This window comes from Mesocricetus auratus, unplaced genomic scaffold (assembly GCF_017639785.1).
Source record: "Mesocricetus auratus isolate SY011 unplaced genomic scaffold, BCM_Maur_2.0 Super-Scaffold_100014, whole genome shotgun sequence".
NCBI classification, from domain to species: domain Eukaryota; kingdom Metazoa; phylum Chordata; class Mammalia; order Rodentia; family Cricetidae; genus Mesocricetus; species Mesocricetus auratus.
Window position 1 is genome coordinate 54,720,711 of NW_024429197.1, and position 22,053 is coordinate 54,742,763.

At 43.6% G+C, this 22,053-nt stretch overlaps 1 protein-coding gene and 1 long non-coding RNA gene across 7 annotated transcripts in view; one reads left to right on the forward strand and one right to left on the reverse strand.

Annotated features, from left to right (window-relative positions):
- Ccdc171 (coiled-coil domain containing 171) overlaps positions 1–2,044 on the reverse strand; it is a 305,368-nt gene extending 303,324 nt beyond the window's left edge. For all 6 annotated transcript variants that reach the window (XR_005881376.1, XR_005881377.1, XM_040757219.1 and 3 more), the window contains exon 1: positions 1,906–2,044. The gene's annotated coding sequence lies outside the window, so the exon portion shown is untranslated. The remainder of the gene's footprint in view (positions 1–1,905) is intronic.
- On the forward strand, positions 1,968–20,633 carry LOC121144032. Its single transcript, XR_005881378.1, has 3 exons — positions 1,968–2,052; positions 10,209–10,331; positions 20,560–20,633. It is a non-coding gene; the product is annotated as an uncharacterized LOC121144032 (long non-coding RNA).
- The last annotated feature ends 1,420 nt before the right edge of the window (positions 20,634–22,053 follow it).

Sequence of the window (22,053 nt, forward strand, 5' to 3'; positions counted from 1 at the left end):
ATATAACTGAGTGTATGTACATTGTTCAATAAAAATTTTTAAAAATAAATAATGTGGTATAGGAATACATACATTATAAATAAATTATGTATATATATTTCAATAAAAATTCATTTTAGCCCGGCGTTGGTGGCACATGTTTTTAATCCCAGCACTCGGGAGGCAGAGGCAGGTGGATCTCTGTCAGTTCAAGATCAGCCTGGTCTACCCATCGAGATACAGGACAGGCCCTCAAAAAATACAGAGAAACCCTGTCTCGAAAAACCAAAAATAAATAAATAAATAAATAAATAAAATAAAATAAAATTCATTTTAAAAATAGTCCAAGGGATCAATTATGTGGCCATCCTAGAAGGAAGAAGACCCTACTTTGGATGTTAAGGACCATTTCTGGCACAAGTTTTCCTATCAACATCTAAATCCTTCCTTGTTCCTCCTCCACAACGTACTCACCTCTAAACCAGTCTGCACAGATGAAAGAGTGGCTGGGCAGAGTCAGACCCCAGCATCGAACACTTTCTATGTGCACATACACAGCTAAGCATACTTGGTCTCATCTCTCGACCATCTCGAGACTACCTGCACATCTCACGGATGAGGAAACCGAGTTTCCCAGGGGTCGAGAGATTTGTACAAAGATATTCGCTAGAAGAATTAAAACGCATACTCCCATCCAGACGGCTTCTAATGACACTACACAAGTTAGGTAGGCTCACAGTCTCCAAGTTGTATTTGTTTGTCTAGAAAAGCCTATGCCTCCTTGAGCGTAACTTCTCCTTCCTCCATCTTCAAACCGGTGAACACTAACTCAACAACCACTAGGTTTCATTAAGTATTTAAGCCAGCCCCTCCATCCTTCTCACGCTTGCTTAAATATAAAAGGAATTTATAGCCTGTGCTCATATTCCACTATCTTCCTAGTTTGGGTGTCTTACCAAAAAAATTTTTTTCCTTGACCCAACAATTTGTTCTCAAATCATTCAGACTTTTTCAAGTTGGGAGTAGATATTCCCTAATACTAAGTCCGGTTTGTTTGTTTGTTTGTTTTTTGGCTTTTGCAGGTCTGTGTCCATAGTCACAACACCTGCGTTGGGAGCGGCAGCAGTTACTTTTCACTTGGTAAGAGGAATTTATGAGCTGGAGTGCAGCTCGGCAGCAGAGCATTTCATGCCTATGATTCCTGTTCAGTCTCAACCACAAAAAGCTCCAGCCTACAATAACTGGCTTCACTTTTCCTAGGATCAGGTTGCACCGGCTTCACCCCTCTGCCTTTCACAGGAAAACATGTTCATTTCCGGCCCTTCCACTGTTGGGTCGTTACTAAGTAAGCACTGTTAAATGCAAGTAACAAAACGGTAACTTCTTTTCTCCAATATTACGAGAAGTGGAAAACATCGATGTGTAAAGCCTTAGTGCTTGATAGCGACTCTGAAGAGTTATGTATTTGCCCGAGATGAATATCTTAAAGGATTAAGCATTCAAAAAGGGCACTTCTACACAAATTTCAGCTTTAAAAACTCACAGCTGCCTTTTCTGTGGGAGTCCTGGTGGGCAGGCAGAAGTTGCAGAGAGCCATCTGACACAACTCATTGTTTTGCTCACCAAACGTTTGTAAGATGCCTAACGTGTGGCTAGCATTTAAATGAAAGGGAGAAAAAAAAGTTGTGACCCTTGGGTACAGTTCCCAAGGAGCTCGGAGGACTCTGGTCCCCATCGATCCTCCAGGCAGCGCGGAGGATGCTCATCTCGTCTACCTGCAGACGGGCGGAGAGCCCGGGCGATGAGCTGGAGGCGTGTCCGCACAGGCGAGCAGCCCCGAACCTGGTCCTCACTGCAAGCCCAGCCTCCTCTCGGCACCTCCCGGCCCCGGGCGGTCGTCCCCGTGCACCCACAGCCCGCGGTTACCTCGGGCTCGCGTGGTCCAGCCTGCACACCCACGACCCCCCGGGCAGCTTCAGGTCTAGGGCGGAAGGCCAGGCAGCCCTCAGGAGAAGGAGTGACAACTGAGGAAAGCCGATGGACTCTAGGACCGGGGTGGAGAAAGTCTGCGAGGTGAAGTTTTACAACCGCCACTTCCGGGGGCTGGGAACACGCGACGGGGCTCCGGGCGGCCGCGACTTTCTCCGCCTCCTCCCTGGCCCCGCCCCGGCAGGCCCGCCCCTCGTCTCCGCGTCCCCTGCGTCCCGCCGCCCGAGCCGCCGCTCCAGGTTACGCACTCGAGAGAACGCGCGCGCGGGCCCGCGCTGGAGGGGCCGGCCCGCGAAACCGGGCGCGCGCTCCCGCGCTAGGCGGACAGGCCTGCGCATGCGTCGGGGGCGGGGTGCGCGTGCGCAAGCCACACGAGCGCCTCGGGTGCGCGTTTCGCCCTGTGCGCGCTCCGTTTCCCGGTTGTCTGTGCCTGCTCCTTTTCAGAGCTCCCGGAACCGACTAAAGTGCAAATTTCCAGTCTCTAGTCCCTTTTCCCTGCCTCCCAAAGGTTAACAACCCGTTCCTGCCCTGCAAGCTGACTTCCGAGCTGGCTTTCAGGGCCTGGGAACCTCCCTGGGCCGCGGCGGATGCCAGGGTCCCCGGGGAGAGTCTGCCCAGGCTTCGGCACAGGTGGCGGGCTCTCTGCAGCGCCCTCCGCTTGCGCAAAGCCTGTCTTTTTCTCCCATCCCCTTTGTGTCTCGGCTTGGATGGGAAGAATGTAGGTCGGTGCTCTGATGCTGTTGAGCGCCTTTGATTATAAATATTGCAGAACCGGATTCACTGGCAAATAAGGCCTTGGAGCCTTGGCGTGTGCTCCATCTCTGCTAGATGCCAGCCCCTCCCCCTCCTCTCCCACAATTTATAAAGAGCTTTGGTTCTCCCAGTAGCCGCTTCAGGGGATTGGAAAAGCAAATCCTCTTTTGTTCCGTGGCTTTTGAAAGCCTAGTCCCCAAAGAACAATGCAAATTGGCGGGATTTTGATGAAAGGTTTTTATCCTCACCACCACTACCTTCTTCCACAAGTGTTCATACTAAACGAGCCTTTTATGTTAAACTTGTCCCGTGTTGGTGGGAATCAGCCTGAACCAGGTGGTGTGGTCCTCCTTCCCTGCTCTCGGTCTGAAAAGCCAACAATCCCAAAAGCAAATATATTAAAACTGATGCTTGAGCTGCTGAGAAACGTTAATTGGCTTGAGGTCAGTCATTTAGTTTTTAGAAAGTCTTCCTTGCTTCTTAATAATTTAGCCAGAAAGATAACTGCTTAAAAAAAAAAAGCTGAAAGAAACACAGCAGTAGTCCTCTCTACTTAGGAATCAAATGGAGAATTATGATAAATAATATTAGAGGTTTTGTTAAGGGATGATTTTTTTTTCTGCTTTGCTTTCTTAGCTTGGTTTATTATGATAAACTGAGAAAGTTAAATTCTTTGAATTCCCAATGTAGCCCAGTCAGGCCCCAAGTTTTGGATCCCTGGCCTCATCCTCCGGAACATTAGGGTTTCAAAACGCCGGCCACTTATCGTCAGTTCGCCAAGTCTCAGTAACATCACAGACGGGAGTATTACATTGCAAAATAAATGTTAGATGTATTACACTGTACACTTTAAAGAAAGTGGGGTGACACAAAGCCTTTCAAACTTAATTTACTTGGTTTTTAGCATTTATAGAATAGAGTGCATGTACCCAACACGGAGCTAGGTGATAGCAATACATGATATAAAGTACAAGTGCAATGGAGATCAGAGAAAGGAACTGTTAAAATCAACCTGGAGCACGGGGAAGTAATTTATGGAGAATTTAAAGTCTAGTGTAAGAAGGTAAAAGGTTCACCAAAGTAACAGCAAATTGGAACAGAAAAAAAGCAGGAGGCTTTTGAAAAGGTAGACGCTTTGTGTGCAGGGGAGAAGGAATAAAAGATCTGCTAGAGAAATATCCTCAGTTTGGATCACAGAGAGCCTCTCAGGTCGTTTAGCAACAAAGCTAATGAAAATTATAGTAATTACATAATAAATCTGATCACCTCAGAATCCTTAGAGGGTGTCTGTTTCTCTCTGGTGGTTACGGGTCGGTTTCCTGTTGTCTCTGGTTAAAGGCTATATCCAATGAGATGCTCTCCACTGTTGTCTGCTCTTGTCACTTCACCCCTTCTCTTTCTACCAGTCCTTTTGAGAGACAATTAGAGTCACTCCAGCACTCCCTCAGAGCAGCTTACCACCTCAGTAATGACCTCATTACCAAATCCCAGACCCCTTGGCTTTGCTAAGCTTTCTCAGATTTCTCTCCAGTTTATATGAGGCTATACTCACCTCTCAACTCTCGCCGTTTTACTGCTAGTAAAGTCAGCCCTCAGCTTTCACTTGGTACCAGATAAGGGTATTCAGGCCTGCAGAAGTGAACCCTAAGGTACTGAAATTTGATTATTTATATCTGAGTTTGAATTTTTAATTCTAATTCAACAGTTCTGCTTTACTGTCTGGTAGTATTTGCTGATGGTGGTGGTTCTTAGATTTGTTTCCTTTCCTTTGGAGGCAGGGTCTCACTGCACACAGCCCACGATGTCCTGAGGACCACTCTGCCTCAGTCTTCCAACTGCTGCAATTACCAATTTGTGCCACAATGCTGGTCTTGGCTAGCAGTATTGACATCTAAATAGCTAAAGTTTATCTTTCTTGGTCTATTGTGAGTTGTCCAAACACAATTCTTCTGCCTGTTCATAAAGCTTAATATCTCAGGTAATATCTTTTTTTCCCCTTGCCTTCAAGATCTCAATTCCTACACCCAAGAATTCTGCCTTCTCTCTTCTTCTTCTTCATCTTCTTCTTCTTCTTCTTTTTTGTTTTGTTTTGTTTTGTTTTCGAGACAGGGTTTCTCTGTGGCTTTGGAGGCTGTCCTGGAACTAGCTCTTGTAGATCAGGCTGGTCTAACTCACAGAGATCCACCTGCCTCTGCCTCCCAAGTACTGGGACTAAAGGCGTGCGCCACCACCGCCGGCTTCTGTTTTCTTTCTATGCCTGCTCCCGAACGATTGTGTCTGGTCACTGTTTCGTCCTACCTACACATGTAATAGTCATTCATTCCCTTCTCCTGTGCACTTAGCAATTCACATGTAGGGCAGCTTTAAATTGACAGCTACGAGAGGGAAGGATCAAAACTATAAAAAAAAAATCAAAAGGAGGCCTAGAAGCACACGAGTGGTTTTGTGGCACTGGGGAGTGTTACATGTGTGAGCCTCAGGGCTAAGCTCCAGCTCATTCACCTCCCCTAGAAACACGCCCCCACCTCCCCCAGAAGGCTCAAGCACCAGGTGCTTCATAATTACAGTGTTTGGTGTCAAGTCATAGAACTGAAAAGCCTTGGCATAATTGTTGCTCTAGGTGGCTCTGGTCCTTTGTCCTTTCCATGTGCTGTAACAGAACCTTCTTTCTGAAGCATAGCTCCAACTATGTTGTTATCTTGATTAATTCTGGTTGCTTACACATGGCTTACAGGATAAAAGTCAAGACTTCTCCTGCGTCAGTCAAAAGACACTCATCAGCTTCCTGCTGCCTTCCTAGCACTGCTTCCTCCTGGATACAACAAGTCTTTCTCATTCTTGCTGGCAATGGAAACAAACAGCTGTGCTCAACTGTGATAAGATGTATGAACAGGCTCATAAGAAGTCTTGACATATGCAGTTTAATACAAAAGCTTTAAATGCAGATAGCATTATAAAGCATACACTGTGTGTGCCTTAAAGTTCTATGCTAAGAAGCTTCACATTTATTCCCTTTTTTTTTTTTTTTTTTTTTTTTTTTTTTTTGGTTTTTCGAGACAGGGTTTCTCTGTATTGTTTTGGAGGCTGTCCTGGAACTCGCTCGGTAGTCCAGGCTGGCCTCGAACTCACAGAGATCCGCCTGCCTCTGCCCCTCCCGAGTGCTGGGATTAAAGGCGTGCGCCAACGCCCGGCTTTTTTTTTTTTTTTTTTTTTTTTTTTTTGAGACAAGATCTCTCTACATAGCCTTGGCTATCCTGGAACTCATTTTGTAGACCAGGCTGACCTTGAACTCACAGAGAACCACTTGCCTCTGCCTCCCGAGTACTGGATTAAAGGCTGTGTCACCAAGCCCAGCCTGTTCCAGTTTTCAGGCGGCTTAAATGAGAAATGTCCCCTACAGGCTTCCGCATTTGAACACCTGGTTCCCACTGTCTGGGAGTCTTAGGAGGTGAGGCCTTGAAGGAAGTACCCCACTGTGAGTACTTTGAGTCCCTAAAACCTCGTCTTACTTGCAGCTTGCTCTCTGCTTTGAGCTTGTAGGTAAGGACTTGAACTCTCAGCTTCTGGCTCCTCCCACCATGCCTACCACTTGTTACCACCATGTGCCCCAACCCACAATGGACTCCCATCCCGCTGGAAGTGTCTGCCAAACTGCTCCTTCCATGAGTTTCCTTCGGTCCTGTGTTTTATCATGTCAACTGATAACCACTAACAATGCAAATATCTTTACCATTTATTTTGATAATAGCTAGTGATTTTTAAAATGGGGATAATTACAGAAAACCAAATTTGCCCAAATATACAAAGAAATCTTTTTTTTTTTCCCAAGACAGGGTTTCTCTGTGTAACCCTGGCCTTCCTGGAGCTAGCTATGTAGACTAGGCTGGCCTGAATTCACAGAGATCCCCCGCCTCTGCCTCTTGAGTGCTGGGATTAAAGGCATGAGACACACCACCCAGCGAAATCTTTTTCTATATAATTTATTTATTTTTAATTTTATGTGCATTGGTGTTTTCCCTACATGTAAGTCTGTGTGAGGGTGCAAGATGGCCTGGAACCAGAGTTATAGACAGTTGTGAGCTGCCATGCGGACCCCAGTCCTTTGGAAGAACTGCCAGTGCTCTTAACCTGTGAGCCATCTCTCCAGCCCCACAAAGAAATGTTAAAACTCAATAATAAGGACTGGGTGTTGGTAGCACACGCCTTTAATCCCAGCACTCAGGAGGCAGAGGCAGGAGGATCTCTGTGAGTTCGAGGCCAGCCTGGCCTACACAGTGAGTTCGAGGCCAGCCTCCAAAACAATACAGAGAAACCCTGTCTCGAAAAACCAAAAAAAATAAAAAAATATTTTAAAATGAAACAAAGTGGGCTAGAAATAGTGTTTAGTGGATAAGATCATATGCTGCTCTTGCAGAGGACCTGGGATTCAGTTCCTAGCATTCAACTGATGCTCACAAACATTTGTAACTCCACATCCAAAGAATATGACACCCTTCTGGCCTCCACAGACGTGTGGTGTAAACATATAAAATTGTGATTAAAATATAAAAATATTTTTATAACAAAGGTTTTAGTGGGACCTCACCTAAGGAGATATTAGATGAGAAAAAAAAATCACTACACACCTATCAGGATGACAAAAATCCGGAAACACTACCAACCCCAGTAGTGGGAGGCAGAGGCAGGTAAATCTCTATGAGGTCGAGGTCAGCCTGGTATACATATCATGTTCCAAGACAGCTAAGGCTACACAGTAAAGACCCTGTCTCCAAAATAAAAGAGAAAGGAAGGAAGGAAGGAAGGAAGGAAGGAAGGAAGGAAGGAAGGAAGAAAAAAATTGTCATTCCTGATAGGAAACAGGATGGTACAGCCACTTTGAAAGACAGTTTACTCACCTTTATTTTGTTTTGTAAGATGAAACATACCCTTATTATGTAATCCAACAATCATATGCTTTGAAAAAGATATCCACACAGACTCCAGAACACAAATGTTCCTAGAAGCTTCCTTCATAATTGCTAAAACTTGGAAGCCAGTAAGATACCCTTCACTGGATGAATGGATAGGTGGCCTGATGGTACTCAAATAAAAAGAAATGAAAGAACAAAGCATGGTGTCATGGGCCTATTGTCCCAGCCATCGAGAGCTTGCAGCAGAAAGATGGCAAGTTGACAGTCAGCCTAAGCTACAAAATGAATTCCAGTCCAGCCTTGCCTATGAGTCAAGAGCATGTCTCAAAGATCAAGAGATATGGAGGAAACTTACCCTCTAGGACACTGCCTTACTGTGGTCACAAATCCACTGCTGTTATTTCCTACCATGCACCCAGTCCCAGGTATTCTCTGACTTTTAGGGCCTTCCCTAGTATCATTTAGCTCAAGTCGCCTTAGGATCCGTGACTCTAACTCCATTTAGAGACACTGAAGTTGATAGACTTTGTGATTGCAACAAATGTAAGACACTTGAATTTACTTCATCAACCATTTCTGTGATGCGATTTTGAGAAGTATTTGATGGCATATTGTAATTATTTATCCATACCAGATTGTGTCCTAGGAAGAATGTACCAGCATGGAATCATACAAGAGTGTCTATTTCCTGGTACTTTAGGCAGTACTATGTTTCATAGCATTAAACATTACAATTTGATAGACAAAAATTATATATAATTTTTATAATTTTTCTTTTAATTTACATTTATGTAAAGATTAATGGATATTAATGAATCTAAAAATGTCACATTTATATAACTGGAAGCATGAGTCATCACTATTACTAGGAAAATTTAGAAAACTTACCATGCCTGAGAACTTAATTTCTAACCTTACAAAGAATAATTATAGCCAGGTGTGGTGTACATGCCTTTATTCTTAGCACTTGGGAGGCAGAGATAAGTGGATCTTTGTAAGTTTGAGAACAACCTAGTTTACACAGAGAGTTCCAAGACAGCCAGGACTATAAAGAGAGATAGATAGCCTCATAAACAAACAAACAAAAAAAGAATAATTATGATACAATGCTCCTCTAGCAAATCCTATCTTGGTAAAGTAGTAGTATCCTTTACTATGTTGTTAATTATTTAACCTATTTATTATTATTCTCTGAAGTCCTATAGAAAGCACAAATTGACAGCAAAAAGAAAAAGAAAAAAATAAAGGTTAAAGAGGAGACTTGGAAGTCAATAAAGTGCTCGCCATACAAACGTGAGGATCTGAGTGCAATGTCTGCCATGCAGGTGTGGGGGGTGGCACATGCTTGCAATCTCAGCCCTGGGGAAGCAGTGTCAGAATCCTGGACTCATCTAGTTGGCAAGCCACAGAGACCTCACCTCGGAAAACCAAGGTGGAAGACTCCCGAGAAATGAATGCTGATGTTGGCCTCGGATACATATGCTTGAGTACACACACACACACACACACACACACACACACACACACACACACACACACACACACACACACACACACTGAGAGTGAGGTCAATGATAGAAGAAGGAATAAGATAGATGTTGCATAGTAATGATGTTTATGTACATTATGAGCAGTGATAATTTACTTGTTGCAGTGTCCGGGGATTGAACCCAGGACCTTATGCACACTATAGTGGTCTGTCTCTGTAAGGTTTCCTCTCCCAAAGCTCGCCGCAGACTTTCAGCTTGCAGCTCAGATGCACAGAACCGTTCTTCGGGGAGGAAGAATGTCTCCCATGAGAGACCTTTTCTGATGCCCAGAAGGCAGGACTTCCCAAAGGAAAACGAAGCAGTGCTGCTTCACAGCGGGCAGTCCTCCACCATGAGGGAGTCAGGAAAGCCCGCTGTGGACCCCTTTCCACCAAGTCTGTTTCCAACCTTGGGGAAGCGTCACTTTCTGAGACTGCGTATCTCTGTAGATTTGGAGCCTGTCCTGGAACTCTGTAGACCAAGGTGGCCTCAAACTCACAGAGAGTCTCCTGCCTTTGCCTCCCAAGTGCTACGGTTAAAGGCAGACACTACCACTGCCTGGCACAAAAAAAAGTCACATTTTGGTGTACAGCTTTTGTGGTGGTTTGAATGCAAACGGCCCCCTCCCATCGGCTCCTGATTTGAACATTTGCTCCCCAGTTGCTGGGACTGCTTGGAAAGTATTGGATGTGGGCTTGTTGGAGAGGGTGTGTCACCGGGGGTGGGCCTTGAGGTTTCAAAAGTGTGTCTCAGTGTGTCTCACCCTCTCTGCCTCCTGCTCGTGGTTCAGGATGTGAGCTCTCAGCTGTTCCTGTCACCATGCCTTCATTCTGCCATCATGGACCCCAACCCTCTGGAACCATAAGCCCAAATGAAATGCTTTCTTTTATAAGTTGCCTGGGTCATGGTGTCTTATAACAACAACAGAAAAGTAACTAAGACTACTGTTAGAGAAAATAACAGTTCAAAGTAACAATGAAACTATGCACCAGTTTATGAAAGGAAGCTAGGCTTAGGAAATGTATTAACCCCTTCTAGTCTTTTGTAGGAAATTGTTGAGAAATCACATTGCCACTAGAAGACAACAGTGAACTTTTGGTTGTCGCTAGTACTACCAGAAGACTGAAGACTACTGAGGGGCTCAGAAACAATGGTCAATTTAGAGGCAACGGTGAGAAAAAAATTCTCTTTAAAAATACTTTAGGGGGGGCTGGAGAGATGGCTCAGTGGTTAAGAGCACTGGCTGCTCTTCGGGAGGTCCTGAGTTCAATTCCCAGCAACCACATGGTGGCTCACAACCATCTACAATTCAATCTGGTGCCCTCTTCTGGCAGAACACTGTATGTGTAATAAATAAATTAAAAAAAAAAGGGGGGGGGGAATATACCTTAAAAAAACTTTAGGGGAACTAGAGAGATGGTTCGTTGGTTAAGAGTACCAGCTGATCTTCCCGAGGACCTTGATTCAATTCCCAGCACCTACCTGGTAGCTCATAGTTGTCTGTAGCTCTAGTTCTGAGGAATCTGACACCCTTATACAGACATAAATGCAGGCAAAACACCAATGCATATGAAATAAAAAAATCATTTTTAAAGATTTTATATATACCAGGCAGTGGTGGCGCAAGCCTTTAATTCCAGCACTCGGGAGGCAGAGGCAGGCGAATCTCTGTGAGTTCATAGGCCAGCCTGGTCTACAGAGTGAGTTCCAGGACAGCCAGGACCAAAGAAACTCTGTCTTGAAACTATCCCCCCAAAAGAAATAGAATGATACAATTAAATAAATATGGTATATCTGTTTGCATTGTAAGATTATTGTTGAAGTTTGTAAAGATACTAAGTTAAATAATGTTGTATATGTTTATCTATATACATACACACATATTCAGGCCAATTTAAGAAAGTAGTAAAGTTAAATATATTATAAAGCCTTAGTTTATTCATATGTTGACATATTTTCATATTTATGGCTACCTCAATGCATATATAGAGGTGTGTAAATTTAAAAAATGTAAGAACAAAATTTCAGGGCTTATATATAATTTACTATTTATTTTTTCCTTTTTTTCATTTAATCTGAATGAGTGTTTTCCCTACATGTATGCCTATGCACTATGTTCCATGTTCATGCAATGCCTGCCCATGGAGAAGGCATCAGTTCCCTAGGTCTGGAGTTAGAAATGGTTGTGAGCTGCCATGTGGGTGCCGGGAATTAAACTCAGGTCCTCTGAAACAATAGCCAGTGCTCCTAACTGCTAAGTCACTAATTTGCTATTTTAAAAAGAATTTGTATTTTTCTTCTTGTAATCAAATGAGTCATTTTCTCTAGACTTTTGACATACTTTTAATCATTTGGCAAGTTGTTATTATTATTATTTTCTTTTTGGTTTTTTTCCAGGCAGGGTTTCTCTATATTGTTTTGGAGCCTGTCCTGGAACTTGCTCGGTAGACCAGGCAGGTCTCGAACTCACAGAGATCCGACTGCCTCTGCCTCCCGAGTGCTGGGATTAAAGGCGTGTGCCACCAATGCCCAGCTAAGTTTTTTTTTTAAAGACTTGAGAAACTAATATTTGTTACCAGTAATTGTTATGTTTGATATTTACTATTTATGATTATTAATGTTTGTTTGAGAACTGGAGATTAAGCCAAGGATTTCATACATGCTAAGCCCATATTCTTTCTGGGACACATCTCAGACTCTTTTATATAAAAATATCTCTTGCCTTTGAGTGAAACAGCCTACAGACAACTCCTTGCAATTATCTGTCCCAAATTTAAGAACCAAAGTTGAAATAATCACATTAGGTCATTATTTCTTACAAACTGAAACTTTCTTTGAATTTACTAGGATAGCCACAAGTTCAGCCAGACTTGATTAGGTCTTTCTAACATTTAATTAACTTAAAACTGGTGGGGGTGGGGTGCCCGAAAACATGGCTCAGCAATTAAGAGCATCAGCTGCTCTGAATTCCCAGCACCTCATGGTAGCTCACGAATGTCTGTAACTCCAGTCCCAGGACTTCTGACTCTCACACAGAAATACATGCAAGCAAACGCACCAATGTACATAACATGAAAATAAACAATTGAAAAAAAACATGGTGGGAATGCTAAACAATTTAGGAGAAAAAATAAAACCACGGATATCTTTTGATAATTTTGAATTTCTGTGTAAATAATTACTTTAATATTATTGTTGTAAACCTATCCTTTTGCCGTGATTTATGAGCCTAGCTCAGGAATTAGGATCCACCCCCACCCCCCACCACCAGGAAATGTTATCGGCAGAGGGCACTGGAGGGACACTGCAGGACACACCAAACAGCAGGAAGACCGTTTGGGCTCCAGTTTTTTCCTTCAGTGTGTGTGTAGTGTAGGTATGTGCATATATGTGTGTGCATATGTGTGTGCAGACACATGTGCACGCTGATGACAGAGGCGTGTATCAGGGTTTTCCTCTACTGTATGGTATCTTTTTTTTTTTTTGAGGTAACCCTCTATTTTTTTAATATTTAATTTATTTTTAGTCAGGACAAAACGGGTCAGAACTGGAGTTATAGGCAGTTGTGAACCACCAGACGTGGGTGCCAGGATTTGAACTTGGTCCTTCTGGAAGAGTAATGCATGTTCTTAACTACGGAGCTATCTCTCCAGCCCCATTCCTCACTTTTTTCCTCCCAAAACAGGGCCTCACTATGTAGTTCCGGCTGTCCTGTAACTCATTATATAGACAAAGTTGGTCTCAAACTCACAGAGATCTGCCTCCGTCTGGCTCCCAAGTACAGGATCAAAGGCATGCGCCACCACTCCTGGCTCTACTTTAATTCTTCATCATAGGAGACTGACTCAGAGATCCGCCTGCCTCTGCCTCTGGAGTACTGGGATTAAAGGTGTGCACCACTACCACTCAGCTTCACACCATTTTATTTTTAACTTCAAGAAAATTCTAGAACTAGAGAGATGGATCAGTGGATAAGAACATTTGTTGTTCTTGCAGAGAATCTGAGTTTGGTTCCCAGCATCACAACAATTTGTAATTTCAGGGTATGGCACCAGGCACACATAACATGCATGCAAGCAAAACACTCATTCGAGTAAAGTAAGTAAATCTAAAAACAAAATTGAAAAAAGAAAATTCTATTGTCTTCTAGTCTGATAGTGTTCTGATGTTTTTCATATTAAGGAGGAGATTTCCAAGGTAAATGGCCCGTAATCTCACAGAAAAGACCCATGCCAGTGACTTTAAACACTAGTACTCCAGAAAAATTCTAGAATGATGCTGCTTAGAATAATTTTGCCAACTAAAGAGACTTAGTCATCCTTAAATTACTGGAAAATCTTACTGACCAGAACCACAAACTAAGGAATAAACAGATCCTACCTACACTGGTCAGATCAAGATGTCTGCATGAATTAGAAGATCTCATCCAAGACTTGTGAGAACCTGAGTTCAATTACTAACACCCACATGTCAGCTCACAACTGTCTGCAGCTCCAGTTCTTGGGGAACTAATGTATGACAAAACTTTTTTCCTGAGGAGATGCTATTCACACACATACTCCAGCCAGAGAGAGAACCCATGGCAGACCAAAGTACTGATACCACCAAAGTCTGACTTGGTGAACCAATGAGCCTTAGCGGGGTTACTTACAGGAATATTGGTGAGGAGTTACTTATAGACAGAAATGACAAACAAACAAACAAACAAAAAACAGCTGCATCATCAAGGCCCACCCCAGCATGGGCAACAGCTCTCAAAAGCTGAGAAACCTGGAGTACATTGCACGGCCTGAGGCAGTTCAGTGCCCTTTCCAAGTAACTCTGGCCTTAAAACTCTTCCAGGCAGAATGGCTGGTTTCTGTTTCTTCCAGACAGCATGGCTGGTTTCTGTTTCTTCAAGGCAGCATGGCTGGTTTCTGTTTCTTCAAGGCAGCTTGGCTGGTTTCTGTTTCTTCAAGGCAGCTGGTCTGGTCTTAGACCCTTCTTTGGAGGTTGGCTTTCTGAGTCTTCTTTGCAGCTTGTCCTGTCTGAGAGTAAATCTCAGCAGTATTTTTACTGGAGAGGAAAGAAAGATACCAAAAATAGACATTAGAGGAAAGACAACATATTTTTTTCTTGATTTGGTTTTCTTTTTTAAAATTTACTTAGTATAGTGTTCTGCCTGTAGGCCAGACGAGGGCATCAGATCTCACTATAGATGGTAATGAGCCACAGTATGGTTGCTGGGAATTGAACTCAGGACCTTAGTAAGAGCAGCCAGTGCTCTTAACCTCTGAGCCACCTCCCCAACCCCCTTGATTTGGTTTTTTGAGACAGGGTTTCTCCATGTAGTCCAAGCTGTGCTTGAACTCACTTGGTAGACCAGGCTGGCCTCTAACTCAGATCTGCCTGTCTTGCCTCCCAAGTGCTGGGATTAAAGCCCTGTGCCACCACTGCCCTGTTAAATGTGCTTTTAAAATGAAAACCAAACCAAACCAAATAAGAAAACCCACAAGAATCAAATAGCTGCCACTGGGGTGGTAGCACACTCCTTTACTACCAAAACTAGGGAGGCAGAGGCAGGCAGATCTCTGAGTTCAAGGCCAGCCTGGTCTACAGAGCGAGTTCCAGGACAGCCTCCAAAACAATACAGAGAAACCCTGTCTCAAAAAACTAATAAATAAATGAAAGAGAATCAAACAGCCTAGTAAATAAATGGACTAATTTAATGAATAGAGAGTTCTCAAAAGATGAAATACTGGGGACTGGAGAGATCCGAAGAGGTTAAGAGCACTGACTGCTCTTCCAGCTCCCAGCAACCACATATTGCACATAACCTGTCTATAATGAGATCTGGTGCCCTCTTCCGGCAAGCAGGCATAAATGCCGGCAAAACAGTATGTACATAATAAATAAATAAATAAATCTTTTTAAAAAGATGAAAATAAACATGACCAATAAACATATATGCTCAGCTTCACTAGGTATGGTCTTTTGAATGTAATTGACTCCCATAATCTCATAGGGAGTGGCACTATTAGGAGGTGTGACTTTGTTGGAGTGGGTGTGGCTTTGTTACAAGAAGTGTGTCATTGTGGGGGCAGGCTTTCAGGTTTCCTATGCTCAGGATACTCCTAGTCAGTCAGTTGACTTCCTGTTGCCTGCAAGATGTAGCTCTCTCAGTTGGAGCATCTTATCTGCCTGCTCGCTGCCATGCCCCCTGTCATGGTGATAATGGACTGAACCTCTGAAACTGTAAGTGAGCCATCCCAGTTCAATGTTTCCCTTTATAAGAGTTTCTGTGGTCATGGTGTCTTTTCACAGCAATAAAAACCCTAACTTCGACACACCAAGTATCTGCTTTGATAGGCCTGACCATGCTGTTGTTTGGAAGAATATGGGAGACTTTGAGACTTTGGACTGGAATAGCTGTTGAATGCTTTAAATGGAGCTTACTAGGCCTTCCTAGTAACATGGAAGACAGTGGTGCTGAGGCTGACTTGGCCCAGCTCGAGAGGTTTCACGAGGGAAGAATATTAGTATATGGCCTAGAGACCATTCTTGTGATATCTTTACAAAGGCTATGGCTGCTTTTTGTCCTTGTCCTAAAAACCTGCCTAAGGCTAAAATGAAGAGTTTTGAATTAATAGCATTGGCAAAGAGATTTCAAGACAGCCTAGTAGTGACCATGTTGTATGGTTATTAGTAGCCACTCTTGTGCAAATCTACAGTGAATAGGAGCAAATGAGGCATGGAGAAGTAAAAAATATATATTTTGAGGAGGAAAGGAACACCAGGAAATGCAGTTCTAGAGCCAAGTCCAGTGCTCAAGGAGATAAAAAGTTTAAAGAAAGTCCTGGTGCTAAATGGAATGAAGGGAGTGTGACCTCATTGAAAGACACCACCCAGCTGAGCTTCCAATTGGTGAACAGGACTTAAAGGAGACCTTAAGCAGTGAAAGGAACCATAAACAGAAAGCTGATACAAATGTAATTGAATGAGGGGGCCAAGTTCCAGCCCTAGCAAGCAGCGGAACTTGGGAACTTCAGCCATATGGTTCTGACTATAGAGTCAAGAGTACAAGACAGGGGTTGTGGAACCTCCCTTCATGGCTAAGGAGAGCTGCTGAGGCAAGGCCTATGTCAGGGATGTGCTTTCATGGGGCCCAGAGAAGCCATTATATGAAGCTGTAAAGGTAAAGCCTGGATTGCTTTGGAGACCCCCAGGTTTTGGAAACGCCAGAGTCAAGGGATACCTGCTGAGAAAAACTGCAGACTGGGTGTGGAAACAGCCTAAGAGAGAGCAGTATGTAGTAGTCAACAAAGCTGAAAGGCCTTGGAGATCGGAAGAGCTCTTTACTATCAGGCTGGAGATGCAGTGTTTGGCGTTTGCCCAGCTGGCTTTCAGTCTTGCTTTGGTCCAGTATTTCCTCACTATGCTCCCTTTCCTCCCTTTTGGAATGGCAATGTGCATCCTGTGCCTACATATGTTGGAAGTATGTGATCTGCTTTCTGATTTTGATTTTACAGGGGGTTACAGTTAAAGAGATTGCCAGGAGTCTTTGGATTTTTTAAAGTGTTGAGACTGTGATAGACTGTAGGAAATTTTGAGGTTGGACTGATGTATTTTTGTATTATAATATGGCTATAAGCCTATGGGGGGCAGGGAGTGGAAAGTGTGGTTTGAATAAGATTGCCCCCCCCCAGGCTCATATTTCTGAATGCTTAGTCACCAGGGGGTGGAATTCTTTGATAGGATTAGAAGGATTGGGAGGTGTAGCCTTGTTGGAGACAGTGTGCCACTGGAGGTAGGTAGCTTCGAGGTTTCAAAAGCCCATGTCAAGCCAGGTTTTCTCTCTCTCTCTCTCTCTCTCTCTCTCTCTCTCTCTCTCTCTCTCTCTCTCTCTCTCTCTCTCTCTCTGCCTATCTCCCTCCCTCTCTCTCTCTCTCTCTCTCCCTGCCTATCTCCCTCTCTCTCTCGCTCCCTTCCTCTCTCTCTCTCCCCCTCTCTCTCTCCCTTTCTCTCTCTCTCTTTCTCCCTCCCTCTCTCTCTCTCCTCCCTCTCTCTCTCCCTCCCTATCTCCCCTCTCTCTTCCTTCCTCCCTTCCTCTCTCTCTCTCCCTCCCTCTCTCTCTCCCTCCCCCCTCTCTCTCTCTCCCTCTTTCTCTCTCGATGTAGCTCTCAACTACTTCACAGCACTATGCCTACTTACCTCTATGCTCTCTGGAGCTAAAAGTAAGCCCTCAATTAAAAGCTTTCTTTAAAACAAAACAACAACAACAAAAAATAAACAAAATGACTTGTTCATGGTGTCTCTTCACAGCAATAGAACAGTGACTAAGACAGTGTCTTAGATTCACTAACAGAACGCATCTTAGGAAAGAAGGGTTTGTTTGACTTATAATTCCAGGCTATGGTCCTTTATTTCAGGTTTGCCTAGGCAGTGGCTTAAGGAATCCCATTTACAGGCAAGAACAGATTGATAACAGATGACGGATCCTTGCTTGTTCTCTCGGCTATCTTCTCTTACAATGTTCAGAACCCCATGCCTAGGGAGTGATGCTAAGCACAACCTGGTCTTCCTATGTCAACTAAAAAGCAAGACAATTCCCCTCAGATATGCCCACAAGCCAAGCAAATCTAGACAATTCCTCACTAGTACACTAGTAATCTTCTAGGAGATTGTAGGTTGTATCAAGTTGACAATTATAACTAAATAGCAATTGTCTTAGTTAGGGTTTTTATTGATATGAAGAGACACACAACACTTATAAAGGAAAACATTTAATTTGGACTGACTTACAGATAAGAGGTTAAGTCCATTATCATCATGGTGGGAAGTATGGTGGCCTTCAGACAGACATGCTACTGGAGAGGTAGCTGAGAGTTCTACAGCATGATCCACAGGCAGCAGAAAGTAGTCTGGGACACTGGGCAGTATCTTGAGCCAAGGAGACCTCTAGGTCTAGGCAGTATTTGCAGTTGCTTTCTTCATGAATGACATTCTGACTGAGGTAAGACAGAATCTCAATGTCATTTTGATTTGCATTTCCCTGATTGGTAATATGAGGGTCTGAAAGAAAGTGCCCTCAAAGGGAGCAGCACTGTTAGGAGGTGTGACCTTGTTGGAGTAGGTGTGGTCTTGTTGGAAGTAGTGTGTTACCATGGAGCCAGGCTAGTATGTGAACAAAAGAAACTCACATATGCTGCTAGCCAGAATGTAAACTAGTCTAGCCACTATAGAAATCAGCATGAGGTTTTCCAAAACAAAACAAACAAACAAACAAAAAAACCTAAAAGTTCCCAGCACTTGGGACACAGAGCCAACTGGATCTCTGTGAGTTCGAGGCCACCTTGATCTTCAGAGTGAGTTCCAGGACAGGCTCCAAACCTCCAAACCCTGTCTCTAAAAAAACAAAAACAAAAATGAAAAAAATCTAAAGGCAAAATTTTCCATATGATTTCTAAGCCGCATGGAAAGACCTATGTTTACTCAAAGGACTTGAAGTCATCATACTCTAGGATAATTGCCCATCGATGCTGACTTTCTATAAGCACGTCCTTGATCACTTGGGCACCATAACTAGGAGAGCTAGGTACAAGATTCTCTTCAATGGACTGTTATAAAAAGCCTGATTGAGCGGGACTCCAGGGAGGGCTTCTGGTTTGGATGAGATGGCTTGGTAGACCTGTCCCCTCATCCTGTGCCATTTCTTCCTTCCTAAAACTGAGATTTGGCTCCCAGAAGGGCTGCCATCTCCTGTCTGTGAGTAGACCAGACCGCAGGCAAAGCAACATGAGCCTTCCAGTTACCCAGTGTCAATGTCATGCTAGCATTTGTTTTCCTCTTCATTTTTCTTTTGTTTTCTTGCTGTGCAGATTGAACCCAGGGTCTTAGATGTACTAAGCACGTGCCCTTTCATGAAGCTATACTGCAGCATCTTACCTTCTTCCACATAAGACAATCCTCCCAACTCACCCTCCTGAGTGTCAGCGTTATGGACTCACCACCACACTACACCTTGGTGATCCCTGCTGAGTACTAAGACAGCAGTGAAGATAGGGTTGTGTGATAGGGTGACAGGGTTTTAGAAAGGAGACCTAAGAGGTATAACTAGACTTGGGCTTGAGAGGGAGGGAGGGAGGGAGGGAGGGAGGGAGGGAGGGAGGGAGGGAGGCAGAAAGTAACTGAAGAACTTTCAGTAGATACTGGTATGAAGACAAGCACAGGGTGAAAAGAATCGACGTGTGTGCTAGTGCACGTGCACTGCAATGCAAAATCAAAAGAAAGGACCAATAGTTAAACTACGTGATGCTGAGAGTTTCTGTCCTAGGATGGGCACTGGGTATATAGAAAAAAGAAAGTTGCTAAGATAATGGAACAACATGATTACTAGCACTTACTTGGTAGCTATAATCATCTATAACTCCAGGTCTAGGGGATCTTTACCATCTTCTGGCTTCTGTAGGCACCAGGCATGCATACAGTGTACAGACACATATGTAGACCAAACAATCACAAACCTAACGTAAAGTAAAAACTTTTTTTTAAAACCCATTTTGTAGACCAGGCTGGCCTTAAACTCACAGAGATCTGCCTCTGCCTCCTGGGTGCTGGGACTAAAGGCATATGCTACTATGCCCAGCCCTTTTTTTTTTTTTTTTTTTTTTTTTTTACCATTGTGGCTGTTTGTCTGCACATATGTCTGTGCAGTATGTGTATGCCTGATGCCCTTGGAGGTTGGAAGAGGGTGTCAGATCCCCTGTAACTGGAGTGACAGACGGTTGTGATCACCCATGTGGGTGTTGGGAATTGAACCCAGGTCCTCTGAGGAGAGCCAGGGCTCCTAACCACTGAACCATCTCTCAACCCTGAGCTTTCTTTTTCTTAATACAAGTGTTTATGTGTGACAAGGAGTCTCAGAGGACACTTGAAATAAATATGCAAAATCTGAAGCATCAGGAAGCCTTCAGGGTCTGCTTTCAACAATTACAAACAGCACATAAAACTTACCAATCCGTTTAAGAAAATATGAATAGGTGCTACAGTTTAGACCTAGAATGTTCTTCAAAGGCCCAGTGTTAAATACTTGGTCCCCAGTCTATGGCATTACTGGGAGAGAGTAGAACTTTTAAGAGTCAGGGGCCGAGGGCAGAAAAATGTAACAGTGCATGTCCATGTCCTTGCTCTCAATATTGAATTAACTCTCTCTGTCTCTGTCTCTCTGTCTCTCTGTCTCTGCTATTTGTCTTGAGATATGGTCTTGCTATGCAGCCCTTTATTGGACCTCAAACTTGTATCTCTGATTTTTTGTTTATTTTGCTTTGCTTTTCTTTTTTCTTGTTCATAACAACTGTGATGTGCATGATCAGTCCCCCTATGCCATGTGTGATCAGTCATGCTACACTGTGTTTCCACAGGTCCAAAACAAAGCGACCACGTGACCATGGACTGGAATCCCTGAAATCTTCGGCCAAAATAAACTTTTCTCCCTCTAAGGTGATTGCTCAGTCATTTTCTAATGTGACTGACACAATGGGGATGGTAAGGAAACTTAAAATGAGGTACATATTCTGTACTTCACTTGAGCTGGCAAATGGCAGCCAACTCGGCTATCCTGAATCACACGTATGTAGCATAATTCTTAGAGCATTCTACCTGCCTTCTAACTACAGCAACGTCATCCTCACAATCTAAACAAACAGACTCAATAGCGCAAGGACAAACTAAAATGGAATTCTAATAGAGAAATGACGTGCAGGAAGGTAGGACAAAGCAAATAATGGAAGGGAAGGAACAGGGAAGAAAAAGCAGAGTGCCAGAATAGAGACTTAACATATGGATGATGACGTTAGATGCAATCTACTTAAATACACTGAGTAAAGGACAGAGAGGAGCATCATGGGTATATAAAACATGACCCAATTACAGTGCGCCTCTAAAAACACCTCAAATATGGTCACAGGTTAGTTTAAAATAAGAGGAATATGGTCAAGCAATATGTGTGTTAAATAAGTTAAAAATAAACCACTGGAAAAGTCACATCATGCAAATGTTTATCAAAAGTAAGCAGGAGGGCCAGGCATGGTTGTATATGTCTTTAATCTCAGCACTTGGCAGGCAGAGGCAGGCAGATCTCTTGAGTGTGAGGCCAGCCCAGTCTACGGATCGAATTCCAGGACAGCCAGGACTACACAGAGAAACTCTGCCTCTCAAGACAAAAAAAACTTAGCGGGAAGCTGGGCTCAGTGGCCCAGGCATGTAATACCAGGAGATTGAGGCAGGAAGATCACAGATTCTTGGCCTGCCTGGGATATGAGAGGGGGTTCATGACCAGCCTGAGCAATTCAGTGACACTGTCTCAAACTACAGAAGTTTGAGAATACAGCTCAGTGGTAGAATGCTCCACTAGCAAGAGCAAGACACTAGGTTACATTCAAAGCACCACACAGAGACAAACACAAATACAGTAAGCAGGAGTAGCTACATTACTAGATAGAGTAGGTCTCCAGGGGAAAGATGACATCAGTGCAAAAATTAGATGGATGGATGGATGGATGGATGGATGGATAGGTAGATAGATAGATAGATAGATAGATAGATAGATAGATAGATAGATAGAACATTCATCAAGGACAAAGCATTCACACACATACACACACACACACACACCACACAAAGCTACACAAAGTAAAACCTCTGTAATTGAAATGGACTAAAGAGTAAGCCCACAATTGTACTTAGAGACTTAGAACCCCTCTCAACTAGTGACAGAATCAGAAAGCAGTAATAAGGGAGGCTGGGGAGAGCATGCAGGAGGCCTTAAATTCATTCCTCAGCAGCACGTTACAACCGAAGCAAACCAGACTCAAAGCTGAAGGACAACAGCAGTTTCCAGGCCAGTGTAGTCTACA